The sequence below is a fragment of the Loxodonta africana genome, chromosome 25, assembly GCF_030014295.1.
Source record: "Loxodonta africana isolate mLoxAfr1 chromosome 25, mLoxAfr1.hap2, whole genome shotgun sequence".
Taxonomy (NCBI): Eukaryota; Metazoa; Chordata; class Mammalia; order Proboscidea; family Elephantidae; genus Loxodonta; species Loxodonta africana.
This window is the reverse complement of record NC_087366.1, coordinates 62,877,186-62,896,441: the sequence shown is the minus strand read 5'-3', so window position 1 is coordinate 62,896,441 and position 19,256 is coordinate 62,877,186.

The window sequence follows — 19,256 nt, the reverse complement described above, 5'->3', positions numbered from 1 at the left end:
GATGAAGAAATAGAAGATTTTTATCAGCTGCTGCAGTCTGAAATTGATCAAACATGCAATCAAGATGCATTGATAATTACTGGTGATTGCAATGTGAAAGTTGGAAACAAAGAAGAAGGATCAGTAGTTGGAAAACCTGGTCTTGGTGACAGAAACAATGACAGAGATTGAATGATAGAATTTTGCAAGACCAACAACTTCATTGCAAATAACTTCTTTCACCAACATAAATGGTGAGTATACACATGGACCTTGCCAGGTGGAACACACAGAAATCAAACTGACTACATCTGTGGAAAGATGATGGAAAAGCTCAAATCACCAGTCAGAACAAGACCAGGGGTCGACTGTGCAACAGACCATCAATTGCTCATATGCAAGTTCAAGCTGAAACTGAAAAAAATCAGAGCAAGTCCACGAGAGCCAAAATATGGCCTTCAGTATATCCCACCTGAATATAGAGACCATCTGAAGAACAGATCTGATGCATTGAACACTAGTGACCAAAGACCAGACAAGTTGTGGAATGACATCAAGGACATCATCCAGGAAGAAAGCAAAAGGTCACTGAAAAGACAGGAAAGAAACAAAAGACCAAGATGGATGTCAGAGGAGACTCTGAAACTTGCTCTTGAACATCGAGCAGCTAAAGCAAAAGGAAGAATTGATGAAGTAAAAGAACTGAACAGAAGATTTCAAAGGGCTGTTCGAGAAGAAAAAGTAAAGTATTACAATGACATGTGGAAAGAGCTGGAGATGGAAAACCAAAAGGGAAGAACAAGCTTGGCATTTCTCAAGCTGAAAAAACTGAAGAAAAAACTCAAGCCTCGAGTTGCAATAGTGAAGGATCTATGGGGAAAATATTAAATGACCCAGGAAGCATCAAAAGAAGAGGGAAGAAGTACGCAGAGTCATTATACCAGAAAGAATTAGTTGATCTTCAACCATTTCAAGAGGTAGCATATGATCAGGAACCGATGGTACTGAAGGAAGAAGCCCAAGCTGCTCTGAAGGCATTGGCAAAAAACAAGGCTCCAGGAATTGATGGAATATCAATTGGATGTTTCAACAAACAGATGCAGTGCTAGAGGTGCTCACTCATCTATGTCAAGAAATATGGAAGACAGCTTCCTGGCCAACTGACTGGAAGAGATCCATATTTATGCCTCTTCCAAAGAAAGGTGATCTAGCCAAATGTGGAAATTATAGAACAATATCATTAATATCACACACAAGCAAAATTCTGCTGAAGATCATTCAAAAGTGGCTGTAGCAGTATATCAACAGGGAACTGCCAGAAATTCAGGCCGGTTTCAGAAGAGGACGTGGAACCAGGGATATCATTGCTGATGTCAGATGGATCCTGGCTGAGAGCAGAGAATACAAGAAAGATGTTTTTCTGTGTTTTACTGACTACACAAAGGCATTCGACTGTGTGGATCATAACAAACTATGGATAACACTGCAAAGAATGGGAATTCCAGAACACTTAATCGTGCTCATGAGGAACCTTTACATAGATCAAGAGGCAGTTGTTCGGACAGAACAAGAGAATACTGATTGGTTTAAAGTCAGGAAAGGTGTGTGTCAGGGTTGTATCCTTTCACCATACTTATTCAATCGGTTTGCTGAACAAATAATCCGAGAAGCTGGACTATATGAAGAAGAACGGGGCATCAGAATTGGAGGAAGGCTCATTAACAACCTGTGTTATGCAGATGACTCAATCTTGCTTGCTGAAAGTGAGCAGGACTTGGAGCACTTACTAACGAAGATCAAAGACCACAGCCTTCAGTATGGACTGCACCTCAACATAAAGAAAACAAAAATCCTCACAACTGGACCAATAAGCGACATCATGATAAATGGAGAAAAGATTGAAGTTGTCAAGGATTTGATTTTACTTGGATCCACAATCAACAGCCATGGAAGCAGCAGTCAAGAAATCAAAAGACACATTGCGTTGGGTAAATCTGCTGCAAAGGATCTCTTCAAAGTGTTGAAGAGCAGAGATGTCATCTTGAAGACTAAGGTGCGCCTGACCCAAGCCATGGTATTTTCAATTGTATCATATGCATGTGAAAGCTGGACAATGAATAAGGAAGACTGAAGAAGAGTTGACACCTTCAAATTGTGGTATTGGTGAAGAATATTGAATATACCATGGACTGCCAAAAGAACGAACAAATCTGTCTTGGAAGAAGTGCGGCCAGAATGCTCCTTAGAGGCAAGGGTGGTGAGACTGCGTCTTACATACTTTGAACATGTTGTCAGGAGGGATCAGTCCCTGGAAAAGGACATCATGCTTGGCAGAGTACAGGGTCAGTGGAAAAGAGGAAGACCCTCAACGAGGTGGATTGACACAGTGGCTGCTACGATGAGCTCAAGCATAACAACGACTGTAAGGATGGCACAGGACCGGGAAGTGTTTCGTTCTGTTGTGCACCGGGTTGGTCGCTATGAGTCAGAACTGACTGGACGGTACCTAACAACAACAACAACAGGAGGAGAGCCCAGCAGGCAAAGGGAGCTGCAATAGCACAGTTCCTGAGGCTCAGGTGAGCTTGGGGTGTTCCAGGTACCTCAAGGTCTTCAGGATACCACAAGGTGTTCCAGGTACAACAGGCTGTTCAAGGTACAACCTGGGCTAGGTAGCCCAGGTGGAGTGAACAAAGGAAGAGTAATACTGAGAGGTTGTGGGGGCCCAAGTATGCAGGGCCCTTCCTGTAAGCCTCCTTTGTAAGGGCCCTTTGTCTCCAGTGAGATGGGAAACCACTGGAGGATTGTACCCAGCTGAGTGACTGATTCCAGCTTATATTTTCATAGAGCCACTTGGCTGCGGTGTGAAGGATAGATGTTGTAGGAGTAAGGAGGGATTGGGGACACCAGCTAGGAGACGGCTGCGATAACCTAAGGGAAAAAGGATGGTAGCAGATCTTCCATCGAAATTGTCTCGAGCGCCTGTGAAAACTGCCAATTCCATGGGCAATCTTAGATACAATGAACCGGAATCTCAGGTCCCAGAACTCTGAATTTTTCACAAGTGCTCTGAAGTATTGCTTATGTATATTGGAGTTTAAATACCATTCTTCAATTTATTGCCTCTTAGCTCTAAATGTATCCTTCACTGCCTGCTTGACAAAAATGGATCTGGACCCTTTAAATAATGTTTCCTCGCCAGCCAGCAGCACCACGTTTAGTTTTGTCAGCAGAGAGCACTCAAGTGACATAGTAGGAGGAAGGAGATTTCCTTCCTGGGTCTGGTGTTCTGACTTGGCAGGCCCCTGCAGTGTGGGAGACTTCCTCCCCAGCACCCAGCTCCTGGAGCAGGGGCGGCTTCCCAGCACCAGGCTCCTGCAGTGCACAGCAGCCAGCAGTACTCGGCACCTGGCGATTTCACCTGGTACCCTCCCCTCATACCATCTCAGGTGGTTTTTTGGTAGAATGCCTTCAGAGGGACACCTCCTTCTGAACAGCTTTCCCTGGCACCCTAGAGAACAGATTTCCAGCGTGTTCCAGAGGGAAGATTTCCACCAAGTTTCTCCGGGTCAGCACCACAGTGACTATGCCATCAGTAAGCCATGACCAGGCCCTCTTCAATGAGGTCTGGATCTCAGCCCTGGGGGAGAGAGTGACAAGGCTTTTCCTTGGGCATCTGTGTCAGCCCTGGGAGTAAGCCTGCCCTTATACCTGCTGTTCCCATAATCTTTAGAGTTCATTTCATTTCTTATTCCCAATCCCTCATTACTCTAATCCCCTGTCAGTTATAATTCTTCATATTATTAACTTTCCCCTGATCCAATTACTGTGTGCTTTCTCCCTCCTGACCGGACCCTGACTGAGACAGATCTCCTCACGTATATGGAATGGCACTGGAAAGTCCAGTCTTCAAGGTGCCAAATCTGAATGTTTGGAAAGGGCTGGCTAATGGAGACAGACTTTCCAGTTTGCACTCGGTTGCTGAGCAGAGCTTTGTACCTGGTTGGTAATTGTCTGCATCAATGCTGTCTGTCCTTAGCTGCAAGAAGCTAGAAAGCGCTGTCTCCAAATTGCTGGATGTGGAGCCCAAGGGGACATGTCTGCCAGAGGGCTGGATGATGGTGGGCAGGTCCTCGAGATACGTAAATAACCCTGGGCAATCAGGAGCCCTGTGGAGCTTCTTCCAGCACCAATGTCTTCCCCACAAAGCAGAAGCTTTTTTTCCATTTTCACCTGGTTCTGATTGGGGAAACTCAGGCCATTTGGATTAGGTGCTATTACTTAATGATTACAAATATAAGCTTTTGAATCTGACCCACTTATGTTTGAATCCAGCCCCCTCACTTACTGTCTCTATGACCTTGGGCAAGTTACTTCACCTCTCTTGAGCCTCAGTTTTATCATCTGTGGAATCTGCATAATAATAGAATATACTCCATAGTGTTGCTGTAAGGATTAAATGAAATGATAAGGGTAAAGAATTTAACCTGGCACCAGGGAATGTGTTGGTGTGTGTTCTCCCTTAAAAGTGCTTGTTTAAGCAATGTGCTGTCAAACAGGAGTCTATTTGTAACCAAACTGAGTGACCAGTGTGGGTCCCAAAACTCAGACCATTGGGCAAATCTGCTGCAGAAGACTTCTTTAAAGTGTTGAAAAGCAAAGATGTCACTTTGAGGAGTAAGGTGCACCTGACCCAAGCCATGGTACTTTCAATCGCTTTATATACATGCAAAACCCGGACAATGAATAAGGAAGACAAAGGAGAATTGATACCTTTGAATTATGGAATTGACAAATGTTGAATATACCACAGTATGCCAAAAGAACAAATGAGTCTGTCTTGGAAGAAGTGCAGCCAGGGTGCTCCTTAGAAGCGAGGGTGGTGAGACTTCATCTCACGTACTTTGGACATGTTATCAGGAGGGACCAGTCCCTGGAGAAGGACATCAGTCTTGGCAAGGTGGAGGGTCAGCAAAAAAGAGGAAGGCCCTCGACAAGATGGATTGGCACAGTGGCTGCAGCAGTGGGCTCAAACACTGCAACGATTGTGAGGATGACGCAGGACCGGGCAGTGTTTTGTTCTTTTGTACATAGGGTTTTTATGAGTCAGAACTGACTCAGTGGCACCTAACAACAACAACAGTCAGAGCTTATACCATTTTCTTCCATAGCTCTTGCTGTGTGTGCACTGTCCCCCTTGAATATGGCTCCTACTCTCATCACCTCCTGAGACTCAAACCCAAGGAGTCCTAGAGAAATGTCAACTCAAAGGGCATGACCCCCAGGGGCAGTTCATCAGAAAGTCTGAAAAGCACTGTCCAGTAGAAATATGAGTTACATGTGTAATTTTAAATTCACTAGTGATCCCATTTAAAAAGCAAAAAGAAACAGGTGAAATTAATTATAATACTACAGTTTATTCAACTCGGTATCTATAAAATATTAACATTTTAACATGGGATCGATATAGGAATATTATCACGACATTTCACATTCTCTATTCCATGTTTCTGAGACCTGGTGTGTATTTCACACTTACACACTTAGAGCGCATATTAATTCAGCAGCCACATAAAATGCTCACCAGCCACACGTGTCTAATGGCCACCATATTGGATGGAGCATTTCTTGGTCATCTAGCCCAGGCCTCTTACTTTAAGAAGAGAACAAAACCAAAAAAATCAAACAGTTGCTGTCAAGTTGATTTCGACTCATGGTGACCCCGTGTGCGTCAGAGTAGAACTGTCCTCCCCAGGGTTTTCGCTGACTGATTTTTCAGAAAATCACTAGGCCTCTAAAGGAGAGAACACAGGCTGGCAAAGTATCACGAACTGTTCGTCCTAAATCACAGAGCTGGAGTCCTTGGATGGCACAAACAGTTAATGTGCTCTTGGCTAAACGGAAGTTTGGACGTTCAAGTCCATCCAGAGGTGCCTCGGAAGAGAGGCCTGGTAGTCGGCTTCTGAAAAATTAGCCATTGAAAACCCTGTGGAGCATAGTTCTACCCTGATGCACACGGGGTTGCCATGAATCAGAGTCTAGGCACAAAGCTAGGCGGTGACAAAATCAGGACCAGGATACAAGGCATATGATATCTTGCTTGGATTTGAAACTCAAGCCCACCTTATTAGCTGTATGATTCAGCATAAATTTCCTTACCTCTCTGAGCTTTAACTTCCTTTTCTGTAAAATGGAAATAATAATAGATCCCCAAGAGTTGTGGTAAGGACTAAATAAGGCAATGAGTGTAAAGCACTTAGCCCACAGCAAGCACTCACTAAATGGAGTAATGAATTACCACCGTCAACTTCGCTAAGCACTCCGCCTTTCGCCTCACCTCATGTCGATCTATCAAGAGGCAGAGAAGGGGCGGCCGCCAATGGCACACTGGTGGCTTTGAACTTGGCCTTAGTCAAGCCGGCAAGAACAACATTACATGTTGCACCTGCCCATCAAAGCTTTCACAGAGCCTTTCCTCTGTTTCCAAGGTAGGAAACAGAAAAGAGATGATACTTTCAGGAGCCTCTTCATGAGGAAGCATAATGAATTAAAACTTTTCAGCAACAGGTTATAGGAAGAGTCTGTAAGGGCCCCACCCATCCAGGCCCAGAGACTCAAGGCCCCTGGCTCACCTGGTTCCCCACTTGACCCTCCTTGCCAAGTAAGAAGACAAAGTGCTTGTTCAGAGGGAGATAATGTCATCTGTTGACATTTCCCAGGTGACACAAAAGTCAAGCCCTCTTTTAGGGATCTGAGCCTTTGCATATAATTAGCAGGTCAAATTACCCTCAGGGAATTCAGGCTTGGGCTGGTCATTGTTGAAAGGAACCACAGCCTCCTGAGAAAGGGGGTGGAGGTGTAGCCACCTAAGCTCCTCCCGGCTTTTCTTCATTGAAGGATCTCAAATGGAGCCGTGAATGAGGAAGGAGCAAAGTCTTCCTTCCAGGTTCTACTTCTCATTTAGCCTAGAAATTTACTTCCACAGAAGCACACTCTGGAAGAGTGTAAACTGAGAGCTACAAATGGAACATCTCTAGCACCCTACCATTTGTAAAATGCTTGGCTAAAAATTTACTAAAATCTCTTAAGAAATTTATAATCTTTTTGGAAGAAAATCTAGAAGTTGACATACTGTAGATGATCCGACCAGTTGCCATGGAGTCGATTCTGACTCATAGCGACCCTGTAGGACAGAGCAGAACTGCCCCATAGCGTTTCCAAGGAGAGGCTGGTGGATTCGAGCTGTCAACCTTTTTTAGTTAGCAGCCAAGCTCTTAACCACTTCATCACCATACTAAAATATGTTGTATATTATATTAACTATAGATGGATAATTATATGTAGTTATTGGTATATAATGCTACAAAGTTGTTAACATATAATATTGTTAAGTCAAAGAATGACAGGTGGGGTACAAAAAGTGTTTTAGGATATAGATAGATAATTATATGTAGTTATTGGTATATAATGCTACAAAGTTGTTAACATATAATATTGTTAAGTCAAAGAATGACAGGTGGGGTACAAAAAGTGTTTTAGGATATAGATAGATAATTATATGTAGTTATTGGTATATAATGCTACAAAGTTGTTAACATATAATATTGTTAAGTCAAAGAATGACAGGTGGGGTACAAAAAGTGTTTTAGGAATTAAGAAGCATGAAGGAATGTCAGGCTGGAGTGACAGGTGAAGATTCTGGGACTTGGAAGCCAACTTTGAACCATCAGTTGAATTCAAATGAGACAGAAGGGAACTTCAGGAAAAGGTAGCTGAAGGAAGGGTCATTTTTCAAAGACAGAAGAGTCCTTGCATGGCCCGGGGACTGACAGTGAGAGACGGCTGAGGCTGACACCACGGGCTCCTGAGACAAGTGGGAAGTGGAAAGTAGGTTGGAAGACAGACTGGGCCCGACTTTGTCACCTGGTGGTTTTATCACTCGCTCCACACCAAGGCCTACACTGAGCAGGGAGTTGTTGCCAGAGCACCAGCCATGGTCCCTGTTGCAAGCCTAAATGACGGCACAGCGTGGGGCCTCAAATGCCAGCTGTGGGGGGTACGCTCACGTGTTTTACAGTAACCAGCCTTCGCACTTATAGGGTCCCCGTGAGTCTGAGCTGACTTGACAGCACAGGACAGCCTGCACCCTGAGACTTGCTATCCAGGATGCCCCACCCTTCCTCTGCCCTGCTGACACACAGAGACTTGGCCACCAACAGGACGAGGGATGAAGGGTTGACCTTGAAGTACGGAACTATAGCAGGAACAAGAAAAATAAAAGTGAAACTTGGAAGAAGCTACATTGGAAACGGACTAAGCAAAGAACGCACGTGGCGGCACTGCCACTAGGGCTCGTAGGAATCTGAGAACTCTTCATGAAGTCGATCATATTGAATTTGCACCACGGGCTTGGCTCACTGCAGATGCATTAGGATAGGTCGGTAAAACCCATGCACAAAAGGGGAACCCTCCTCCACAAAGTTGGAAGCATTTTTAGCTACACAGACGCTTAATTTGCCAAAGGCATTTTGTCTCACATTCTATTCTACCGAAGGCTTAGCCTGCTTTTGCAAAAAAAGCACCCATCACAGAAGCTGGTGCTGCGGGTTAGGTACCTTGTGTAGGCCACCTCTCTGAAATAATGTTTGCACATTCAGAATTCTCTTTCTATTCTTACTGAGTTTTTCTCAAGAGTAGCAGAATTCTCTAAACCAAACAAATGAACGAAAACACTTCAGAGCAAATTTATCCATTTAGTTGCCTTTGGCCCTAAAATTCACCCCACCGAATCTTCTTTAATTTTGTGACAAACTTTTTTGTTATCAGTAAATTGTGCTGACAAAGAGCAATCAGACTAGTGCCTGTCAAGAATTTAATTACATAAGTACGAATATCTCTGAATGACTGATTGGTCCTCAGACTTGGGTGGGGCTCGAGCCACCAACACTGTTCCTAAAGCAGACAACTCCATGAAGCAGAGCCTGAAAATGCCATCAGCCAGAGGCAGTCTTTCCCCTGGTGGTGGGCTCGTCCCTTTGCTAAGGAACTGAAATCAGAGGAGCTGCTGACACCTGGTGGCTGCGGGGCAGAGTGTAAGCTCAGTCTTGGAAACTCCACCACTGATTCCTGGGGGCCTCCCCTGGAGCGAAGAAAATTTTGTATCCAAAGTGAAGGCAAGAATGCAAACCAAGAAGCAAGGGAAACAACTCCTCACAGAGTGGAACAGGTGAGTGCTGTCTATCAGAATGAAGTTCAGCCTTCTTTTGAGGCGTCTAACACTTTGGACGTAGATTAGACTTGACCCCAACCTACTTGACAAGTCACGGAAGGTGAATAGCACAAGAAAGTCCCTTTTGGCTAAAGGTAACATTTTTCTTGCAACTGGAAGTAATTCTACTCTCTTCGTTTGCTCTTTGCCCCTCAAATATTCAAAGAAGTGTTCCATATGTTTTGGGCCATAAAGCCGATGGTGGTTTCTGAAACTCTCTGCTATCGTCTGCTCTTCCACCTCCCAGCACACTGAGTCAGACTGGAAGCTAGCAGCCATGTGCGAGACCCCAGATCTTTGCTCATAAAAGTTCTTCAACTCTACCCTCAGAGAGAATGTGGACTCTGTGCCAGATGGAGCCCTGGTGGCGCAGTAGTTAAGTACTCAGCTGCTAACCAAAAGGTCGGCAGTCCAAATCCACCAGCCATCCCTTGGAAACGCTAAAGGGCAAGTCGGAATCAACTTGACAGCAGCGGGTTTAGTTTTTTCGGGATTTGCTGAGTGGGACAAAGGCAGCCACCAGAGGCTCTCAGAGCCTGGGGCGTGTCAGGTGACTCCGAAGTATTGGCGATGGGGGAAGAAGCCTTCCTAAATGTCGCAGGCGGGAAGATTAGTCACTATTCTACCACGCTATGTGATTTCTTCATAGCACTCATCACCAAACAAATGCGTTTTGTTTCTGTATTTGTTTTCTTGGATTTTTCTTGTCTTCTCCACCCAATACCCTTTCCCAGCCCCTGCTCAAACTAGAGAGTGAAACTGAGAGCAGGGACTTTGCCTGTCTTGTTCACCATTCTATTGCCAGTACCTAAACGTTTCTTAGCACTTCATACCACTTTGCCATTGAGTCAATACCAACTCATGGTGACCCAGTGTGTGTCAGGGTAGAACCATGCTCCATAGGGTTTTCAGTGGCTGATTTCGTGGAAGTAGGTTGCCAGGCCTTTCTTCCAAGGTGCCTCTGGATGGACTCAAACCTCCAACCTTTCAGTTAGCAGTCAAGCACGTTAAACATTTGCAACACCCAGAGACCCCTAGTACCTAATAAAGTTCACAAATATTTATTTAACAAAAGAATGACAACACACTCTCCTTGTTCCTTATAAAACTACCAGGGAGAGGAGTCCTTACTTTACCTTCCTTTATTCTAGAGAGTTTCTGAGGACAATGGATGCTCCATTATGACACCATCTTTGTGTCATTATTCACAGCCCAGAGCAAATGGCAAACACCCAGAGGCCAGCTGAAGGACCCCTGAGGGCTCCTGAAGGGTGACTGGCTTAAGCACAGACGGAGCTGCCCTCCACAGAAGGCCTTCCCAATGCTCCAGGGAGCTGGAGACAGAAACCTTTGTGGGGAAGGCTGAGGACACTACGACACATGCTGTTGGTGCTAGATGCTCTCTGGTGTGCATGAGTCTGTGGGGGCTGGGGAAGTGTGTTGGAAACTTTCCTTCTCTCTCCAGCTAAATGGTTTCCTGAGGAAATGAGAAATGGGGGTGGGGTGGGTGGGAAGGAATGAAAAAATTCCAGTAAGGAAAAAAATGACTTTTTTTCTTTGAAGCAGGGAGGGTTATTGGCAGATCTGAAATTCCAGGATCTCTGTGTATTAGAAATGCAAGAAGGTTTTGTTTTAAGTTTAAAACAATGGGGTGTAAGTCACTAGAATAAGCACTTAGAGGTAACCCCTCTAAACTGAGTCTGGGGACACTTGGGCCAGAGTGGGGTTCACACCCCTCTCCGCTCACGTCAGCAGAGCAGGTACTTTCTGAAAACCCATTAATATAGTTTATGGTTAAATTGCTGGACCCCACGCAAAGCGAAAGGGCCTCTTTATCTTTAAACAAACAGAGAGGAAGGGATCTCGGTCAGCTGAGCCTAGGTCTGCATTCTGAGACCATGCCATGGGTTTTTCCATCACAGCTATCAATCTTCTCTTGTTTGTGGAATGAGAGAGAAAAGAGAAGTACTGGGGAAGGTGATTAGTCAGAGAGGTAACTTGGCTCTATTTTAGCAGACTTTAAAGTAAATGACTTGGAGTGATTTTTCTTGAAAATTGGATGGGAACTCGGCAGTATCAAGGATTCCTGCTGGGACTGCGAACCTCCCGCCACCCAGGCCACCCCACGTAACTTCATGGGGCGCTCTGTAACATAGGCTTCTGCTTGTGTTCAGTTCTCCTGTCTGCAACACGACAGGTCAGGTCCGTGGTTCCAGCTTGGAGGTGATCAGCAGGGAGGGCAGCTGCAGAAGCAGGCTTTTATTAAGTGTCTTCTCCACAGAGCACCATGCTGGACAGTACAGAAAAAATCACAGCCCCAACTCTGTCACGTTAGATAGAGTTTACAGTCTCAGCATAACCTAAATGCCTTCTCCAGGAACACCCAAGTACTCTAATGACAAGCCTGTTCCTGCTTTGTTTTATTTTGTTTTTATTACAGTGCTACATGTTGATAAAGATCACAACATTTTGTGTCAGGCAGAACTGGGTTAGAACCCTGGCTCTTGCACCTATTACATTAGTGTGTAACCCTGAACAAACTGTGAGACTTCCCTGTGCCTTGTTATTCTTGTCTATGAAATGGCAATGAAAATAACTACCATGTGGAGTTGTAGGGGTAAAACGAGCCACGTACCTAAAACACTTAACATTGTGCCCACCACATAGCAAATTCTCCATAAACAGCTGCTATTGGTCTTGGGTAGGAGTCGCAAGAGGTTAAGTGCTCCGCTACAAAAAGGTTGGCAATTTGAATCCACCCAGAGGCTCCTTGGACGAAAGGCCTGGTCATCTACTTTCAGAAGGTTGGGGCCGTTGCAAACCCTGTGGGGCGCAGTTCTGCCCTGACGCACCCTGATGCACCCTGACGCACACGGGATTGCCAAGAGTCAGTTAGGTGGCAGCTGGCTTTATTTTTAGCTCTGTATTGGTATTGGGTGTAGAGAAACAGTGACACTTAGCTATGTGCAAGACACCGTTCTAATCTTCTAATAATCCTGTATGCTGAGCATTATTCCTATCTGAGGCACAGAGTCTTCACTTGCCCACGACCACACGGTTAGTAAATGGCAGACCTGGGATTCAAGCCCAGGCTGTCTAACTCCAGAGACCCCTTGAGAAAGGAGGGTCCGGTTGCCGGCCTGAATAACTGAGCTCCCATGTTGCCTAGAAAACCTGAGTGGAAGATTTCATCACTGTCCCCCATCTGCTGGCACCGCTCAGTGAACATCCAACGTCAGCTGGACTCTGTCTTCTTGGACAGGACCCAGGCTCAACATGGATGGATAATCTCTACCAACAGTCACCCTTGCCCTGGTCTCCTAACTAAAAACAAAAAGGGGTGTGATTACATAGAGAAATGCTGACCTGCATCCTTGACACTCTAAGTTTCTTCTGGGTCCTCAGAGCAAACACCGAGGTCCACCCTCTGGCGAGCACAGTCCATGTCCAGTTTGCTCTTCCCCTCAACGTCCTTGCTGGTAGCTGAGCCTGAGCTTGGCAGAAGCTCAGTGGGTATTGACTGGTCTGGTTTTGTCACCGATGTTCCCTCAGCAGAAGGAGAGCTCTCTAAACACCAACCCGAAACAAAACATACAGGCTGGAAAAAAAATCTTAGAATTTCAGGTCTTTACGAAAAAATTAACTTGCATCGGGCTGGTTAGAATTACAGAAGATTCCCTTAAAAAATTAGCTTTGTTTTCAAAATACTTAAACGTGACTAAATAAGAGAGTATTGCCAAATGAGATTCTGGAGATCTGAGTTAATGAACAAATAATAAAATTTTGTAATTATCCCATACAGTGGATATAATATTTACATAAAGCCTATATCCTTAAATAGTTAAACACAGTCCCCTACGATCTTGTTTTGCTAATTGCCTCAGGAGACACTGTTTCAAAATAAAAAAACAAACGTCCTTTTTTTTTTTTTTTAATCTAAGATATCCTAAGTAATGAGCATTTTACTACTGAAGTTTCATGGTTACTAACTTAAAATTTGTTTGCTATTTATAAAGAAAAGTCTACCTGAAAATCCATCCACTAAGTCTTCTCTAGAGTTATTAACATCAGGTGAACAGAAGTACTGAGATCCAGGGTCATCAAAGCTGATTTAAACTCTCAGAATACGTGGCCCATGCAACCCCAGCTGGCACGTCCAGGCTCCGTTCTACTCCCACCTCCTCCGCAGCCACATACATATGCCCCTTGGCCATCGCACAGCCCTGGAGGCACACACATGCATGCACACACACACATACACACATGTACGTACACACAGTTATGCGTAGGCACAGGCACACGTACACATACAATCACATACGTGCCTGGGTGTGCACACAGGTAGTATGATCCAACTTCAGGGCAGGGGGACGAGCAGGAGGAGGAAGACACCTACCACCCAACCCGAGCCTACATAAGCTCTGGGATGGGCTTAGTGCCATTTGGGCAGGGAATCCACAAGCATGGTCTAGAAGGGGGTGTGGTCTCAAGGTAGGATTTTCCCCTTGGCCCCATAGGGAAGGCACTGCCCAAAACGGCCAGAGCAGGCCTCTACAGCGCAGGCCCAGAGTAAACCAAAACAAATCTGTTGCCATTGAGTCGATGCTGACTCATATCGACTCTATAGGATAGAGTTGATCTGCCCCACAGGGTTTCCGAGGAGTAGTTAGTGGATTCGAACTGCCGACCTTTTGGTTAGGAGCCTGACCTCTTAACCACTGCACCACCAGGGCTCCCAGAGCCAGAGTAGGGCCCTCTAAAGTACAGAGACAGAGCGGGAGCCCTCCTACCTTGATCCAAGGGCAGTGCTGCCATGACCCCCACTTGGTCCCTCCACAGAAGCAAGGAGCTTGCAAAAGTCATAACCGACCTAACATCTGATCACAGAGACATGACAAGAGGAGAGGAAGTGGAAGGGCTTCTAGAATCTCTTTATTGCCCCCAGAGGGCCTGCCCCCACCTACGGCAGGCTCAGGAAGGGGACTGGAGGGGCCCTGATGTATGCCGTCCCCTATGTCTCCAGCTCTCTCTCTCTCACCTTCCTGTATTTAACAGCACGTGCACTTCCTACTGTGTTCTTCAGTGCAAGTTGCCATCAGTAAAACCAGCAAACATATTGGACCCCCATTTGCTTCCTTGTGTATTCCTGTCAGTCGGTTTGAGCTGCAGTGAGGGGAGAGCTCTGGAGACTCATTAGCACACCCAAACCTCTAGCATCAAGCTCCTCTTGGGAGTTCACGTCTTTAGAGCGCCACCTTTGCCTCTCAGGAACTCTGTACTTCAGAGCCCTAAAGAGACAAGCAAACTGGCTGATCCTTTCAGTGCTGATTGTATCAGACGGGGAATGGAGAAGAAAGAAAATTTCTGAATTCTTCATATATCTTCTAAAATGTAAAGACATTAAGATGATGAAACCACTTGGGATTGGTGAAATGGATAAAAAAGTTTAGAAAGGGGGAAATGGGGTTCTATTGTGGGAAGGGGACAGGATTAAGAATTGTTGTTGTCTCTTATTTAACATTGTGCTGGAGGTCCCAGCCAGGGCAATTAGCTAGATAAGGAAATAAGTGGCATCTAGATTGGTAAGGAAGAAGTAAAGTATTTCTCTTTGCAGATGACATGATCTTATACACAGAAAACCCTAAGGAATCCTCAAGAAAACTACTGAAATAGAAGAGTTCATCAGAGCATCAGGATACAGGATAAACATATTGGATTCCTCTACACCAACAAAAACAACATTGAAGAGGAAATCACCAGATCAATACCATTTGCAATAGCCTCCAAGAAGATAAAATACTTAGGAATAAATCTAACCAGAGACATATACAAGGAAAACTACAAGACACTACTGCAAGAAACCAAAAGAGACCTACATAAGTGGAAAAATATACTTTGCTAATGGATAAGAAGACTGAAGATTGTGAAAATGTCTATTCTACTCAAAGCGATCTATAGATAAATTGCAATTCCGATCCAAATTCCAATGACATTTTTTAATGAGAATGGAGAAAAAAATAGCCAACTTTATATGGAAGAGAAAGAGGCCCCGGATAAGTAAAGCATTACTGAAAAAGAAGAACAAAGAGTGAGGCCTCGTACCACCTGATTTTAGAACCTATCATACTACCACAGTAGTCAAAACAGCCTGGTACTGGTATAACAACAGATATATAGACCAATGGAACAGAATTGAGAATTCAGACATAAATCCATCCACATAGGAGCAGCTGATACTTGACAAAGACCCCCAAATCTTTTAAATGGGGAAAAGACAGTCTCTTCAGCAAATGGTGCTGGCATAACTGGATATCCATCTGCGAAAAAAGGAAACAAGACCCATACCTCATACCATGCACAAAAACTAACTCAAAATGGATCAAAGACCATTTATCTAACATGATAAAGATCATGGAAGAAAAAATAGGAACAATGCTAGGAGCCCTAATACATGGCATAAACAGTATATAAAACATTATCAACAATGCACAAACACCAGAAGAGAAACTAGATGACTGGGAGCTCCTAAAAATCAAACAACTTATGCTCATCCAAAGATTTCAACAAAAGAATAAAAAGACTACCTACAGACTGAGAAAAAGCTTTTGGTTATGACAAATCTGATCAGCATCTGCTCTCTAAAATATACACGATACTGCAAAAACTCAACAACAAAAAGACAACTCAAGTAAAAAATGGGCAAAGCATATGAACAGGCACTTCACCAAAGAAGATATTCGGGTGGCTAACAGATACATGAGAAAATGCTCACAATCATTAGCCATTAGAGAAATGCAAATCAAAACTACGAAGAGATACCATCTCATCCCAACAAGGCTGGCATTAATCCAAAAAACACAAAATAATAAGTGTTGGAGAGGCTGTGGAGAGACTGGAACAATTATACACTGCTGGTGGGAAAGTAAAATGGTACAACCACTTTGGAAATCTATTTAGTGCTTCCTTAAAAAGCTAGAAATAGAACTACCATAAGATCCAGCAATCCCAGTCCTTGGAATATATCCTAGAGAAACAAGAGCCCTCACACAGACAGATATATGCACACCCACATTCAATGCAGCACTGTTTACAATAGCAAAAAGATGGAAGTAACCAAGATGCCCATTAATGGATGAATGGATAAATAAATTATGGTATATTCACACAGTGGAATACACATCGATAAAGAACAATGATGAATCCGTGAAACATTTTATAATATGGAGGAATCTGGGAGACATTATGCTGAGTGAAATTAGTCAGTTGCAAAAGGACAAGTGTTGTATAAGACTATTATGAGAACTCAAGAAAAAGTTTAAACAGAGAAGAAAATATTCTTTGATGGTTACGAGGGTGGGGAGGGATGGAAAGGGGTATTTGCTAATTAGATAGCAGACAAGAACTATTTTAGGTGAAGGGGAAGACAACACACAATACAAGCGAGGTCAGCACAACTGGACTAAAACGAAAGCAAAGAAGTTTCCTGAATACAACCAAATGCTTCGAAGAGCAGAGTAGTAGGGTCAGGAGTCTGGGGACCATGGTTTCAGGGACAGCTAAGTCAATTGGCATAATATAATCTATTAAGAAAACATTCTACATCCCACTTTGGAGAATGGCATCTGGGGTCTTAAATGCTAGCAAGTGGCCATCTAAGATACATCAATTGGTCTTAACCCACCTGCAGCAAAGAAGAATGAAGAACACCAAAGACACAAGGTAATTATGAGCCCAAGAGACAGAAAAGGCCACATAAACCAGCAACTGAATCAGCCTGAAACCAGAAGAACTAGATGGTGTGCGGATACCATCAATGACTGCCTTGACAGGGAACACAACTGAGAATCCCTGTTAAAGCAGGAGAACAGTGGGATGCACACCTCAAATTCTCATGAAAAACTAGACTTAATGGTCTGACTGAGACTGGAGGGACCCAAAAGGTCATGGCCTCTGGACCCTCTATTAACCCAAGACTGAAACCATTCCCAAAGCCAACTCTTCGGACAGGGATTGGACTGGGCTATAAGATATGGTGAGGAGTGATCTTCTTGGTTCAAGTAGGCACATGAGACTATGCGGGCAGTTCCTGTCTGGAAGCAAGATGAGAAGGCAGAGGGGGACAGGAACTGGTTGAATGGGCGCAGGGAATACAACGTGGAGAGAGGAATGTGCTGTCTCATCAGTGGGGAGCAAGTAGGGTTACATAGCAAGGTGTGTATAAGTTTTCATATGAGAGGCTGACTTGATTTGTAAACTTTCACTTATAGTGCAACAAATTAAAAAAAAAGAAGAATTTTTGTTGCTCTGTCTGGTTGAGTCGACTCTCACTCATAATGACCCTATATGACAGAGTAGAACTGTCCCATAGGGCTTCCTAGGCTATAATCTTTATGGGAGCAGATCACAAGGTCTTTTCTCCCATGGAACTGTCAGTGGGTTCGAACTGCCAACCTTTCGGTTAGTAGTCAAATGCTTAACCACTGCACCACCAGGGGGGGCTCCTTAGGGTCAGGAATAGAGAACCAGAGTCTTCAGCACATAAAATGACTGTCCCTCAGCAACATGTGTCCCTCAGCCCATGATGTCAGGCAGCAACAGGAGCACGATGGACCTGTTCTATTGTTGACGGCTCTCAGGAAGGGCACAACAAGACCTCACAAGCGCGAAGAGTGGTTCACTGTCACCCTTCCTGCCATGACCTTCATCTCCACCAGGCTTTTCCTCCCAAAGCAAATCCAGTCGACCAATTAACTTGCTTATGCGTAATAAGTTACTGTAAGCAGGCATCGGTGAACACGTGCGTCACCCAGCATGAGCAATGGAGGTGGAAATTCAGCTGTATTACGGTGATTAAGATTGTCAGACCGCAGAATTATTTAGGGTTAAAATACATTAAGTGGCAGTAACAGTGGGGTCAAATTAATGTGATGACATTAATGGAGCAGTTTGTTTCCAATTAGCAAGATGATATCTAAAATGTGCAGGTATACATATAACGCACAGGTTACGTGAACATACGTATCTGCAACAAAAGCTGGGCCGTGTGTGGGTTTAGGAAGCCAAACCGTAGGCAATGGAGAAGTTAAGTACAGAGAGGCTTTCATGATTTCCCTGCTGCCAATGACTTACATTCTGAAATACCCTCTCTTTAGACAGACATGGCCTAGCATTGGATTCTGCTTAAAGATTAGTTTGTCTTTCTGGGAAATCTGTTTAACTGGTTTAGATTTTTAATGAAGGAGGGAAACTATTAACTCAGGACCAATTAAATGCTGAGCTGATTGACAAACCCGGCTCCCTAAGCTAGAGAAAGAGAAAGCAGTGGGTGGAGTGGAATACAGTAGCTATCACTGCCCAGACGTTGGCTAGATTGATGGAAAGAGCAGCGGAAGAGAAAAGACATCACCCGTGGACTCTGCTGCTTAATAGTGATATGACCTGGGCTAACTCTACCTACCCTCTCTGAACTTCCCTTGCTTCCAAAAAATGGTCATAATAGACCTGCCTTGTGTACTTCAACAAATGGTAGAAAGATGGATGAAATGAGTGTAAAAGTCCCTTTTTTAAAGTAAAATGCAGTGTTCAGCTCCATGTCTGGTTTACTTTGACTTGTACTGTGATTTAATTTTCCATGTGCTGTATCTGATCTTCCTCTAAATTATCGCCTCCTTTAGCAGAGAAGACACGTGACACAGCACTGGCTTTGCCCACAAAATAATCCAGCTGCCATCGAGCTGATTCCCACTCATGGCGACCCCGTGTGTGCCAGAATAGAACTGTGCTCTCTAGGGTTTTCAATGGCTGTTTTTTCGGAATTAGATATCCAGGCCTTTCTTCCCAGGCATTTCTGGATGGACTCAAACCTCCAACCTTCCAGTTAGCAGGAGCACGTTAACTGTTTGCACCACCCTAGCGACTCCAGCTTTGCTTTGCCCATACTGGTTGTTTAATAAATACTCGGGAAAGTAGAGAGTCACTGAATAAGAGGAAGACCCTCAAATAGATGGAT